This window comes from Mus caroli, chromosome X (assembly GCF_900094665.2).
Source record: "Mus caroli chromosome X, CAROLI_EIJ_v1.1, whole genome shotgun sequence".
NCBI lineage: Eukaryota > Metazoa > Chordata > Mammalia > Rodentia > Muridae > Mus > Mus caroli.
In genome coordinates, this window is record NC_034589.1 from 60,202,725 (window position 1) to 60,217,180 (window position 14,456).

At 34.2% G+C, this 14,456-nt stretch overlaps 1 pseudogene; it reads left to right on the forward strand.

Annotated features, from left to right (window-relative positions):
- Window positions 1-12,175: 12,175 nt before the first annotated feature.
- The window catches only part of LOC110286226, a 4,637-nt pseudogene continuing 2,356 nt past the window's right edge, over window positions 12,176-14,456 (forward strand).

The window sequence follows — 14,456 nt, forward strand, 5'->3', positions numbered from 1 at the left end:
TAGTTGAGTGATGTACTGTTTGCTATAGGCAAAACTTTGGTTTCTATCTTTAGGGATAAACAAAAAAGTCACTACCTTGGAGTGTGTATTCATCATTCTGAATGCTTTGATAATACAATGTACACATTCAATCATTTAATTATTCATTATGCTAGTATTTACTTTGAAAACATCATCTATTAGTGAGAATCTAACATATGGGGATGACTATGTAGTAAGATAATAGAGAAATTCAACTACTCTCATAGAAATAATATTTTATAAGAGCATAAAAAGAAAATAAATAAGTGAATAAGTATCTTCCTGGTTTGTAATAAGTGCGATGAAGCAAAGTAAGTCAGTGTGGGAACTACAAATGGGCCTGGGAAAGGAGGGAGGAGGGAAGATAGCCCACATCCGGCCAGATTTCCTCCTATGCTCTGGGCAGGCAGAATTGAGGAGGGCTTCCAGATGCTTTCCACTTGGCCCCAGGTGGGCATTTAAGCCTCTGACCCCACTCAACGGGGGGGGGACACAAGGGGCAGCCCCAGAAACTAGGGTCCTGGGGCAACACCCTGTCACCCCAGAGTTATGGGAGAGAGGGCTTAGGGAGAGAGGTTTCCACACAGGCAAGAGTCTGCACAGCAGGCTCTGATGAGCAGAGACTGTCTATGGTTTTAGAGCTTTATTATAGAAAGGCAGGGGGAAAGAGAGAAGGTAAAAGAGAGAGAGAAGAAAGGCTAGAGAGAAAGAGAAAGAGAGTGAGAGGAGGGGAATGGAGAGAGAAGAGAAGACAGAGAGAGGAGTGAGAGAGTAGGAAGTAAGAGAGCAAGGTAGGGCCAAGCAACCCTTTTTATGGTCTTTACTGTTGCTAGGTAACTGGGGAGGAGTTTAGCCTGAACGTCAGAAGCTTGGGACATTGCCCACGTGACTGCTAGACTGCTAGCCATGCTTCTCTTGTGGGGACTGTTGGGGGTGGTAATTTAGACAGGAGCCAGAGTTCCAGGAGACAGGAGAGAACTCCTTCCATCCCATGTAGGTGAATTATCACCACCGGGTCCTGGGGTTCAACATCTCACCTTGACTTGAGACCAGACTGTTTGTGTATAGCCCAATGCCCCACAAGTCAGAACATTGATATAATGGATGTAGTTTCTAAAATCATGAACATATAACTCAGAATTAGTTACATTACATATATCATTGTTCCATTAGGTAATTTCTTCTGTAACACTTACAGAAGAAACATTCACAATATTTATTTTTGACATTTTTAGATGCAATCAACCTAAATGTTTTTATGTAAGTTGGTCAGATAGTGTACTCTGAACCATAACATATATTTTTATATATATGTTTATATATTTCAAGTGAAAATATTGGCTATCTCTAGAAAAGCATCAAATCTACCTTCTTGAAATCATTCAATGTTTTTAAATGAATTATGTTGTAAATTTCACTGTGCATTTATTAAAGAATTCCACATTCTCATACAACCATTGTGAACAGTATTGCTTGGTGTTAGAGCTAAATGTAAGAAAAGAAGAGGAATTTCTGCTTCTTTTCTGTTGCTATGATAAACCCTCTGATTATAAAAACTCTTAAGAAGGAAAGTGTTCATTTGGCTTATCCTTCCAGATCACAGTCCATTATTGAGGGAAGCCAGTACAGTTATCCAAGGCAGGAACCTAGGAGCAGAAACTATGGAAGAACCCCTTTTCTGTTCTGGCTCATGTACAGGTTCTTGTTTATTTAGTCTTCTTATATAGTCCATGGTCATATACCCAGGAAACATGGCTAACCAGAGTGCTCTGGGCCATTCTAGATCATTTAACCCAATCAATAAAATATAACACAGATATTTATATAGAAAAAAAATCTGACAAAATGATTACTCAAATGCGATTGTATTTTAAGATATTCTGTACTGTGCTAAATTGATGGTTAATAATACCAAAGACAGTGGAAGAATTTCTACTGACTATGTGTTTTGTTTTCCTTATGTTTGTGTGTATACATTCTGCATTATAAATTTTATCCTTCACACTCACAGGATTTATCAATATAGGTTAAATTTATTTAATTTTATCTTTATAGAACATTTGTAGACATGTTTTGTTCTTATTTTTGACAAAACTACAACTATTAATATAACATTTATTGAATATTTATAAAGCATGAAACAGGGATCTCAACTTCCACAACATTCACAAATATCAAAAGATATGGATTTAAGACTTAAATCTGAGATCACAAAATTGTATATATATATATATATATATATATATATATATATATATATATATAAAACATTGCATGGATTGAGCAGGTTATGTTTAGAAATAAATATATGCATGTAATAATAATTGATAATAATGGGTGCCATGATTTGAAAAAGAGAAAAGGTAAATGGAAGAGATTAAGAGAGAAGGAAGAAATGTAATCATATTGTAATCACAAAAATTAACAAAATACATGTACACATAAGAAGGTTCAAGATATTACTATAACCAAGGACTTTATGTATTAACATTCAATATGTAGGAATCAAAGCAAACAAAGAAAAAATGTATTCATATAATATTAAAAAACTAATTTACAGCAAAGGAGACTACCATGATGGTGAAGAAACACACCTGAAAATGAAAAAAATGTAAATTATACATTTAAAAAGAAATTCTTATCCAGAGTGTAATGATTCTAAAAAAGAAAAATTATAAATAAACTGACTTATAGTTGGGCAAAGAGTTATATAACCAAAGGTTGATGGTTATTAACCCTGATAATTTTTAATATACTTTGGTCATTTGTGTAACTCTTTTCAAGAAGTATAGAATCCTTTATGCAAGAAAAATAACTACAAAGTACTAGAGTATAAAATATTTTGAAAGATTATGTCATAGAAGTTGAGAGCTGAATGGCAAATATCAGAGATCAGCGGAGAATTTTTGAAAGGAAAACTAATAGAGAAAAGGTAATTTATATACATGGATAGTATGCAGATTATTTGATATATTGTTACAGGGTTAGGTGCTTATAATTTTAAAAATATCTAGGAAAAAGACATTTAATATTTTTATAGCAGATCAGTTGTTGCCAACCCCTGGGTCATGACCCCTTTGGGGGAATCAAATCACCTTTTCATAGGGGTCACCTAAGACGATCAGAAAACAAAGATATTTACATTATGATTAATAACAGGGCAAAATTACAGTTACGAAGTAGCAATGAAAATAATTTTATGGTTAAGGGTCATTACAATATGGTTGTTGTAGATAGCCTTGAGGCTAATTTTATTGGATGTTATTTCTGTTCTCCTCTGAGTGGTTGTGAACAAGGAACGATTCAGCACTCAGATAATTTCCTATAAACCTGCTTCCCACCTCAATTTGTAAAATAAAGGAAAGCTGATGATTGGGCAGATAAAGGGAAGGTGGAGGAGAAGGTGGAGAAAGAAGGAGAGAATTGGAAGAGGAAGAGGACATAGAGGAAGAGGAATAAGTAAAGTGGAGCAGAAGCACATGGTCGGTAAAAACCACAAGTCCTGAGTGGTCTCATAGAGGTTGAAGATGGTAGTGTAGTGGTAGATCTGCCCAATCTAGGTGCACAGCATATAATCATACTAACTGAGTTGTGTTTTCATTGCCAGGACTTATTTGGTTTGGAGATTTACCATAACATATGGGTAACTGTATTAAAGGGTCACAGCATTAGGAAGGTGGAGAACTACTGCAGCAAATATTAGTGCTTGAAGAAACAGATGCATTTAACCTGATACAAATATTACATGATTATATACAAATAATATATGTATGTCAAAATTGCATATGTCATCCTTTAAATAGGCATTGTCTCATACCAAAGAAGGTAACAATATTAAGATAATACATAGTACCATCAATAAAGTCACTGCATCCTACTATAATGTTCAAGGAAAAAGAATGGATGGATAGAAGAGAACGGTAATATATTTCAACAGGTTTGTGAAAATAGAAAAGCAATTCAATTCTAAATAAGAGAATATTGGCTTCCAGTTTTTAAAAATTATTTGTATTTTTGCTTATGTTATGTTAATGCATCTCTGAGTGAGTATGTGTACAGTGACCAAAATTTGTTGAATGCCCTGGAGCTGCAATTAGAGTTTGTTGTGAACTCCTTACTGTGGATTCTGGTAACTGAATTCAAGTCCTCTGAAAGAGCAAGAATATGACAAAAAGGTAAATATTTTGCTATTCCAAATGTGATGAACCAAGGTATATATATATATAAAAAAAAAAAATCTAAGCAAGGAAAACTCCAAATCAATCCTGCTGAACCATCACACCTGCAGCCAGTTTAAAATTTTTCTTTTAGAAACAAATATTGATTGTTTCATATTTGTATATGCATATTCATTTCTGTGTATGTACATGTCCATAAGTATATGTGTCTATGTGTTTACATGCATGTATTTGTGCATGATCATGTATATGCACATGTGTGTATATGCCAGAGACCAAGATAAGACACCTTTCCTCAGGAGTTATCATACTCTTTATTCATAGAATTTTTTCCTGGCATGGGATTTGCCGTGTAAGCTAGGCTACTTGACTATATAGTGAGTCCCAGTGTTTGGTCTGTTCTCAGATAGGCTTGTGCCAATATTCTTGGAATTTCTACATTGTCCCTCAATATCAAATTCTGATCCTGGAGCTTGAAATGCAAACACTTCACTCAATGTTTATCTTATTTTGCTGTGGTAAATATGACAATTCCCTAATTGAGGCTTCCTAAAATATCGGTGGGCCCTGTCAAATAGATACTTGAAGCTACGTAATGACTTACACCCCTTGTCAATATGACACACAAACACATTACCACAAACAATAACCCTTCCTTTCTTATTGCCAATATCTCACATACCATCATAGTATAAAACATAGTATAACTTTAACAGTTTTATAAACTTTAAAAGTTTCACCACTTTATAACTTAATATCTCATTAAAACATCCAAATTTTCTTAAGTATAGGTTCCTATAAAATCAAAAACATGTTAAATACTTTGCTATTCTAAATTTGATGAACAATATGTAGAAAACAAAAATCTAAGCAAAGAAAAAAACAAACCACACATTGTAAAAAAGCTGAGTCTTATGCCTAGAACTTACCATCTTCTGACTTCCAAAGTACTTGAGTAGTTCCTCTTCTCTGTCTCTGTCATCTGCAACACATACTTTGTCTCATAGGGATATGCTGGTTCTGTGCCACACCTGCCACTGTCCATGCTGGTCATCCCACAGATCTACTATCTCCAAAATGCTGATTCTCCACTGAACTAAATGTTGCACCTTCATCACTGGTTTTATCTACGCTCTATTCAGGAACTCTGATGCTGTCATCTAGCACTATAGCTCTATTTCTCTCAAGGATCCCTTTCAGTTCAGGTTTCTTTACTTCTACTAAGGCTGCCCCTTTATCAGTGTTCTCTTCTGGCATATCTAAAAGACATCACACAGTCCCAAGTCCCATGTGCTCTCCATGACCTCATCATGCCTTCCAAGCCAATATTAGGTGGGCCTCTCTATTGTTTTAACCTCTTCTCTAATACATTACATTCTGATTGCTTCTGCATTCCTCCACACCTCTTACTCCATTCCTCCTACTCCCCACCTCCCACTTCCATTTTCTCTCAGATCCAATCCTCCTGTTTCTATTGACTAAATAGTAGACCATTTTATGAATCACCAAGTTCAGTTACCAGCTCAGGTTGCAACTTTGTTGCTCTGAACCACTGCTTCTGTGGTTTAATCCTGAGGAAACACCTTCAGAAGAAAATTGAACCCCAATGGTGCTAATCTTTAATTCATAGTATGCTGAAATAGACATTGATACAATAATTTCTCACCAATTATGAAAAGAAAACTAAAACAGATTCCAAATATTTCCAACATCACCATCTATCCACATTCTGACATATATGTCACATATGATTTTTCCCCCTAAAGATTGCTGATCTATCCTTTTCTATGAGTGGTGTTGGAAGCTTAGAGCTCAAAAGAAGTTCGTTCACAAAAATCCAAAGAGAGATTCATCCAATAGATATGCAAGCCATAACAGACACACATACAAATATAAAAATCAAGCAGATGAATCTCTGAAATATTTTTATTAAATATTTTCTTTATTTACATTCCATAAATAATGCTATACCCTTTCGTAGTTTCCTTTCTGAAAGTCCCCTATCCCCTCTCCCCCTTCCCCTGCTCCACACCCCACCCACTCCTGTTTCCTGGCCCTGGAATTCCCCTATACTGGGGTATTCTCTGAAACTTTTAAATTTTCATCAATACATGAAAACAATCAAAATGGTTGAATACAAAGAAAAAGATTCAAAGTGATCAAAAATCTCAAAGACAACTTAAACTAATGAAGTAAAGAAATCAATTCAAGATTTAGATGAGACATTCAGTGGACACAGAGATCCTTTAAGAAATCATGAAGTCTTACAAATATAAACCTCAATAAATCAAATAAAATAATGGAAAATATCACCAGTAGACTAGATCATGTAGTAAGAAGAATATCAGAGAATAATGACTAGCTCGACATTCATCGAGAAATATCAAGAAATAAATAAACAGTCATGATTTAAACATTTTATTAAATGTAATCAATTGTGGACACATGACATCAGCTTTTTGGGGGGAATGGTTTATTTGGTTTACACTTTCATATCACAGTTCATCATAGGCTCATCCGATTTTATTGACAAATTGTATAATAAATGTGGTGCAATGTTTACACAACATTGATAAAAGAAATTCTTAGAATAAGGGTTATAATACCATGTCATGATTGCAAACAGACATGGGGGCAGAGAACTCAGCATTTGCATATTAGAAGGCTATTCTTTACACAGTGCACAACAAAATTATGCCTAAAAACCCCTCTTCCCTAAAGGGCTTTTGGTAGTAGTGCTTATCACAGCAAAAGGAAGCAATATAGGGGTATCTAATCTCTCTACATTTTTGTTGTACTCTAAAATCAGGTCTTCAGGATACTTCCTCTAGTCCTTCCATTCTAAAGTGTTCAGTATTCACAGCATTACTAACCCTAAAACTCATTTCTTCAGTTTAAGTCCTATGATGCCATTTCTACTCCCTGGATACAGCTTAGTTTATTCAATATCATACTACTAGAAAGCCCTCAAACCCATAGTAACTCATTTTGTTCTCTCTTACTCATACTTTTTTTTTTATAGCAAACTGTAATACTTGATAAACATTTCCTCTTCTTAAAGAGGCCAAGAGAACACACCTTCAGAGAACTAGAATGGGGGCTATCAGTTTAAATTCCTGTTCATTCATCTCAAAAAGTCTTACCAGGCAATTATAATTCATTTCTTACTCCATTTTCTTCTTAGTCTCTGATAGTTATATCTAGTCTTTATCTTCTTTCCTCTAAAACATCACACACCTCTTTCTCATTTTCAGTTAATGTTTTTACTTGATTTTGTTAAAGTTTCTTCAGAATCCCACAGAAAACCACCTTACTGCCTGTGACTATGAACACTCACTCTTATTTAAATAGAAAAACTTTCTCTTTATTTAGAGGTCTTCCAGAATTATTTTCTTCTTGTACCATCATGCATGTAATAAGCCTATTATGAGTCCATGAATATGATATAATTTAACATAGTTTTGGCAGTTGGAGTCATATATGAGTTCATATTGCAGAAACTCAAATATGATAATCTTTAAAACTTTTAATTAAGTGAAAAACTTTTAATTAAGTAAGAAAATATTTCTCCTTAAAACCTGACAATAAAGTGGAATGTAAAGCTGATAATTATGGATAAAATGCTCCCTGATCTCCTAAATTTAAAGTCACTTCTATGTAGATTAAGAATGTTATTTTTTAAATCATCAGGCAGAACTTTATGTATTATGTAAGACATCACATTTCCAATCAGGTAAGTAGAAATGGAAAGGAAAACCAAATGAAGTCATAAAAGCACAGGTAATGAAAAACCTCTGACAGCCTACTTTTACTCCACTATTTGTCAATATGTTTGGGATATTGGCTTTATGGCTGATTTATATCTTTTGCCTTCCCATATAAAAGATATATTGAATTCTACTTCAAATGAGACCTTTTTTGGTATTATGCAGGTATGAAATTCCTGTTCATTCATCTCAAAATGTCTTACCAGGCAATTATAATTCATTTCTTACTCCATTTTCTTCTTAGTCTCTGATAGTTATATCTAGTCTTTACTAGAGATCTTACTGAGTTAGAGGTGGCACTTATTCCAGTATGACAGAGATACATTTAAGGAGATGGCCATGTAAAGGCTAACAGAAAGTCTTAGAGAGCAACATGAGTTGATCAAGACAGAGATGGGTATTAGTCAGCTGAAATCTGCAGAATACCCAAAATTACTGACAAAACTCCGTCATTCAAAACAAAGCAGAACAAAACTCTATGGCAGTAAGTAGCATGGATTTGCTGGCATAGTCATTTTTAATTTATGGCCTCAAGAACTATGATATACCAAACTCTGTTTTAACCTTCCCAGGTTGTGAAAAGCTCTGTTACAGAAAGCCTAAAAAACACAAGTGGCCTTGTATCACTGTATAAAAATAAACATATAATTCACATTTCTTCATGTTTATTACTACTGTCTTATTCTAATATGTTTATATATAACTGATAATTTATGAAAAGCAACTTTCAAATTTTAATGATATATTATACATGTACCTTAAACACATTAATACATTTAAATAATTATTGTTTTGTAAATGTTACTTATGTATATATCTGTTTGCGTGAATGTATGCCATATGTATGAGGGTGCCTACAGAAGCTGGAAGGGAGTTTTAGATTCCTTGGACTGGGATTTATGGGCTCTTGCTGAAGAACACAATATACTTTTAATAATGGAGCTATATCTTCAGACAGACCCTAAATTAAGCATAAATTATGGTTCTGCTATAAGAAATAATACAGTGAGGTTTTCTTATGTTCAGCAAGAAGATAAAAAAAAATATTTGAAATTAGGTGGTTGCCTATGGAAGAAAGAGATAGCTTCTATTCAAAGTAATTAAAGTCAGAAGGTTGAGAGGACGGACCATCCAGAGACTGCCCCACCCAGGGATCCATTGCATAATCAGCCACCAAACACAGATACTATTGCATATGTCAGCAAGATTTTGCTGCAAGGACCAGATATAGCTATCTCTAGTGAGGCTATGCCAGTGCCTGGCAAATATAGAAGTGGATGCTCACAGTCATCTATTGGATGGAACGTAGGGCCCCCAAAGGAGGAGCTAGAGAAAGTAAGCAAGGAGCTAAAGGGATCTGCAACCCTATAGGTGAAACAACAATATGAACTAACCAGTACCCCCAGAACTCACGTCTCTAGCTGCATATGTTGCAGAAGATGGCCTAGTTGGCCATCATTGGGAAGAGAGGCTCCTTGGTCTTGCAAAATTTATATACCACAATGCAGGGGAATGCCAGGGCCAAGAACTGAGAGCGGGTAAGTAGGGGAGCAGGACAGGGGAGAGGGTATAGAGGACTTTTGCGATAGCATCTGAAATGTAAATGAAGAAAATATCTAATAAAAAATTAGAAAAAAAGAAGAAAAAATATTTGAAATTAGGCGGTTGCCTATGAAAAAAAGAGATAGTTTCTTTTGAAAGTAATTAAAGTCAGAAGGTTGCAATCCTTGTGGTCATGTAGAGTAGACAAATGCTTGTTATAGATCACTATGAGTATTTTCTACATTTTTTTGTTCTCTCAGATCTAAATGTTTGAGAGCTTTATTATTCCTTATATTCTTTCTACACTATTTTATACTTCTAAGTGTTTTGGAATGTATATTGTACTGTACATAGATGAGTTAAAATTACTATTCTAACATGGAGAACTACTTTAAGACACCACAATAGTTAAATGTGAAGGCATTTTTGAATTCCAAAAGAATAATTAATCTTTACCACGAATTAAAGAATACCATAACATGATGTTTTTTTTTTCCTAGTCACTTGTTATACAAACTAAAATGTTTTCCTTGTGATATATTTTGACCACAAAATATTAGGCTTGCTTAATAAGTATTTATGTGATTTATATTCTGTAGAGAAATTTTGATCCAACAACATGGCTTTTCTGGTTAGGGATCACATCCAAAGACCTTTTAGGTCTGTGTGATGTCTCTGGAATGCAGACAGGCTATAGAGTTTAATCCCTTTGGGTGGAATATGGACACACTCTTAGTACCCACTTTTAATCACAAACAGTATAGGTAAGGTTAGTTAATAGAAAGAAGCAACCATAAGTAAAAGTGATATCTAATTGAATGACAGAAAACATGATGAATCAGAGAAAGGTCTGACTGACTGGGTCAGAGATAGGATACACTCAACTCTCTTGCCAAAGGTCAGCAAAGAAAGGCAACTACAATGTGCAGTGTAGAGAGAAAATGTCAATCAGTTCTGCTAAGTTCAATTGAGTGCAGAACAGTTTGATTGAGTGGATCTCAGTGCAGTTCCATGTAGTCAGTGTAGTTAAGTTCTTGGAATTCAGAGTTTTACTAAGCAGAGCAATTTAGTTAGAAGCCAGGACCACAGGAACCGGGTACTCCTGAAAGGCAGGCTGAGGCTGAAAGAGAATAGAGAAAAGACAAGGCCAAGAAAATATTCTGATCAAAGCCCCAAAGTTTACTAATAATCTGTGCTTATATAAACGGAAAGTCCATCTCCCGCAGATCCATTCTAGATGCCTGTTGACAGCATGTAGGTGATCTATCTGAAAGAACTGTTTTGGCAAGTAGGTGTTAATTACTGGATCCCTTGCTCTCCCTGATATTTCAAGGGACTCTCCTCAGCAGGTAGCAGTGTCTTGGAGAAAAGCAGCAGCAGATAACAGAACAATAGAGCCATCTAAGTCCAGGTCTGAAAGCTTTACCCCAGGTGGTGTCATTCTCAGTGGCAGCAAAGTCAGAGCCTGTCTACTCAAGGTTGGGGAAGGCTACAAGGAGAAACTAGTTTGAATCAGTTAGCGTGGAAAGGAGTTTGAGCCAGAACAGCTGAGTTGAACCAGCCCCAGAGATCAGGATAAGGTAGTAGGGTGATCATATTCATCAGTTAGCCTCTGAGATGACAACTATATCTGCAGAATAAAAGTTACATTCACAAAATTATAATATTAAGACAACATTATTTAATGTTTATTTAATATATTTTTGGTTAGTGAATTATGTTCCTGAGAATGATCTTGAACTTTTTATCTTCCTGCCTCTATCTCCCATGTACCAGGTTTATAAAACAACACTACAATTCCCAGGGTTTGTAGTGCTGGGTATTGAATCCAGAGCTTTGTGCATTGTACTCTCCAAGAACTCTCCAAACTAAACTACATTGGCAACCCTAGAGAAAAAAAGTATTATGTCACCATCACATATATACTTAAATATAATTATCTGGTAATTGGTTAACATTTTAAATAGTTTTTTCATGGTAAAATCACTATTCATCACGTAAACAATGTCCTTTTATTAATATTACACATACCTTATGCAAATAATCTTACACTTTTTCACAGATTTTGTTATATTATTACCATCTAAGGTTCTTTGTATATCTTACAACTTCCCTCAAGTAGTCAGTAGAATTTTTTTCAGTAAGTCCTTTCAAAGGAGCAAAGGATTATGAATATCATGGCTAAATTTTACCCATTTTTTCATCACTTCAATGAAAGATGCATCACAATGATTGAACTCAAAATAACAGCTATAATGTTTTTTAATTGATTTAGTTGTAATTGTGAAATTAAATTCAGAAATTAATTTGAGTGAAAGATCCCTCTTTGATGTCATGTTTCATTGGAAAACCCACTCTTAGTGGATATTTTTACATTTAGCATGCAACAACTGCAAATTTCTGAAGTGAGTCTGAAGTAGAGATGAAAAGCAATGGAACATTCAATGATTCTGTTGGTGTCCTACTTCATTTTTGAACTCTATTTATAGAGGAAAAGACATCTTTTAAAGAATAACATTCTAGTTAAAGGTAGTCAGCCAACCCACATATATTATTTCTTAAACTATATCCACGAAGCAAAGAATACCAACTTGTATTCTATAATATGAATTTCATTCAACAGAAATTCACAAGTAGTTGTAGATCACATCCTAACTACTGTGCAACATGGAGAAAGAGGAAATAAAAAGATATTCCACATTCTGGAGAAACTCACTCTCCAGGGTAAGAGGTAGACATGGTAACAGCTCCTGACAGACCAGTATGATTAGAATAGCAACACTAACATATTGTGAAGGAGGATAAATGGAAAAATTCTAAGACATTATTTTTGAAATTATAACTACATCTTTCAGTTCATAATATTGTGTAATAATTAGAAACACAGATGTATTTGGCTTTTCTGTGAATGGCATACACATCTAATTGTTAAATTACCTTTTTTGTATCTATAACTACAGAACATTGCTGGAAAATCCTGGCCTTTGACTGGAATAAAAATGACATTCTACTGTGCTAAAGACAGATGGTCTGGTCCTCTGCAATCCATGCAATCTATCTAAATATATCTTTATTCTCAGTGTCTATGCACACTGCTGGTTTATGGTCCTTGGTTGGAATGTTAGCCAAGTCATTTTGTGCAAAAAAAGGAACTGCGTAGGCTAAAGCTTGGATGAGCTCACTTGAAATTACTTTCTATTTTAAGTCTCTAAGCAACTGTGCTTTGGGATCATAATATAAGATGGCTTTGTCTTTGGCTATAGCTTTTATAAGTTTTGCACACAGATAATAAAGAAGATTTTATAGACAACAATCAGAAAGAATATTTTAAAGATCTGTGAAAGGAATCTACTGAGATTGCTGTTACCTTTCATTAATCATGATATAAAAAAAACATTGTTATGTTTATGCTATACTTAAAGAAGAAAGTGTGTATCATTTATAATACTATTTCAAATTACACATATCACTTTCCATATATTATTTTAGATAAACTAAATCTTTATTATTGTATACTGTCAAAGATCTTATAGTAAATAATATCAAAACTATCATAATATGAAATCTTTAGTTTCTTGAGGTTTTGGTTTTGGTGACATGAAACATACTGAATAGCTGATAATTAATATTCATAACCACTGTTATCATTGATCATGGTTACATTGTTTCAAGAAACCATACTCAATAGATCAAACTTCCATCTCATCCTGATGTACTTTATAAAATAACATTAAAACCCTGATTTTCTTCCTCTTATGTCTATCTCTCACACATATAGTTCTTTGAGCAGAGACACTTATGTGTTTTTTTTTTTTTTTTTGGTTTTTCGAGACAGGGTTTCTCTGTGTAGCCCTGGGTGTCCTGGAACTCACTTTGTAGACCAGGCTGGCCTTGAACTCAGAAATCCGCCTGCCTCTGCCTCCCGAGTGCTGGGATTAAAGGCGTTTGCCACCACGCCGGGCTGACACTTATGTCTTAAAGTATTTGTATTAGCTTGGACATCAGATTCTATCTATCTATCTATCTATCTATCTATCTATCTATCTATCTATGACCAATCTATAAATCTATAAATATTTATTTAGAGATATTGTTTATCATCTTAATTTTCCCAATATATGTTCAGTAAGTATACAGAGTTAACTATTTCTTAAAGCAATGACAATTCAATGGACTATATCTTCATCCTATATATTTATGATATACATATCTCTAGAATCAATCTCTCTCCTTATTAAGATTCAAAATTTGAGTTCCACTTTTGATGAGGCACTCTCTAACAACCCTACACTTGGGAAGGCTGACTTTGATAGGATTAAATATTATCACCAGAATTATAAATAAAATCCCTTCCTGTGTGTTTATTCAAAAGGATAGCTCTTTGAGAAACTATAAAATGGAGAGATATCTTGAAAACTATAGACTGATTTTTTTTCTGGTACTTTTCTTCACTTTACATTATACTTTTTTATGAACACAAGATTAAAAGCACATGTTCAAATATACCCAGTACCAAAAGTCAATATCTTATGCTTAACTTGGGAGAAATCCGTATATATTTTAGTTTTAATTTTTTTCTAATATCAAAGAAAATATTGGTTTCAATCCATATTAGTTCACCTAGCCAGAAACTATGTGCTTCTTCCAAACCTAACCCTGACAGGTTGCTACTACATTAGCAACAGTCTATCTATATTTAAAGGTATGTGCTGAATGACTAAATGGGACAAGCAGTAAGCTTGAGATGTAATTGAATAAGCAAATATAGGGACAAATAATTTAAATAACCAAAGTAATAAGTTATAAATTAAACTCTACAGTTTAAAGAGAAAATATGAAAAACATCATTTTCTGATGGCCTAAACTGTGAATGAAGCACACACACCTTGTGGTAATCAGGAATGTTTTCCTAGACGATTAGGTTTAAAAAAAAAAAAAAAAAAAAAAA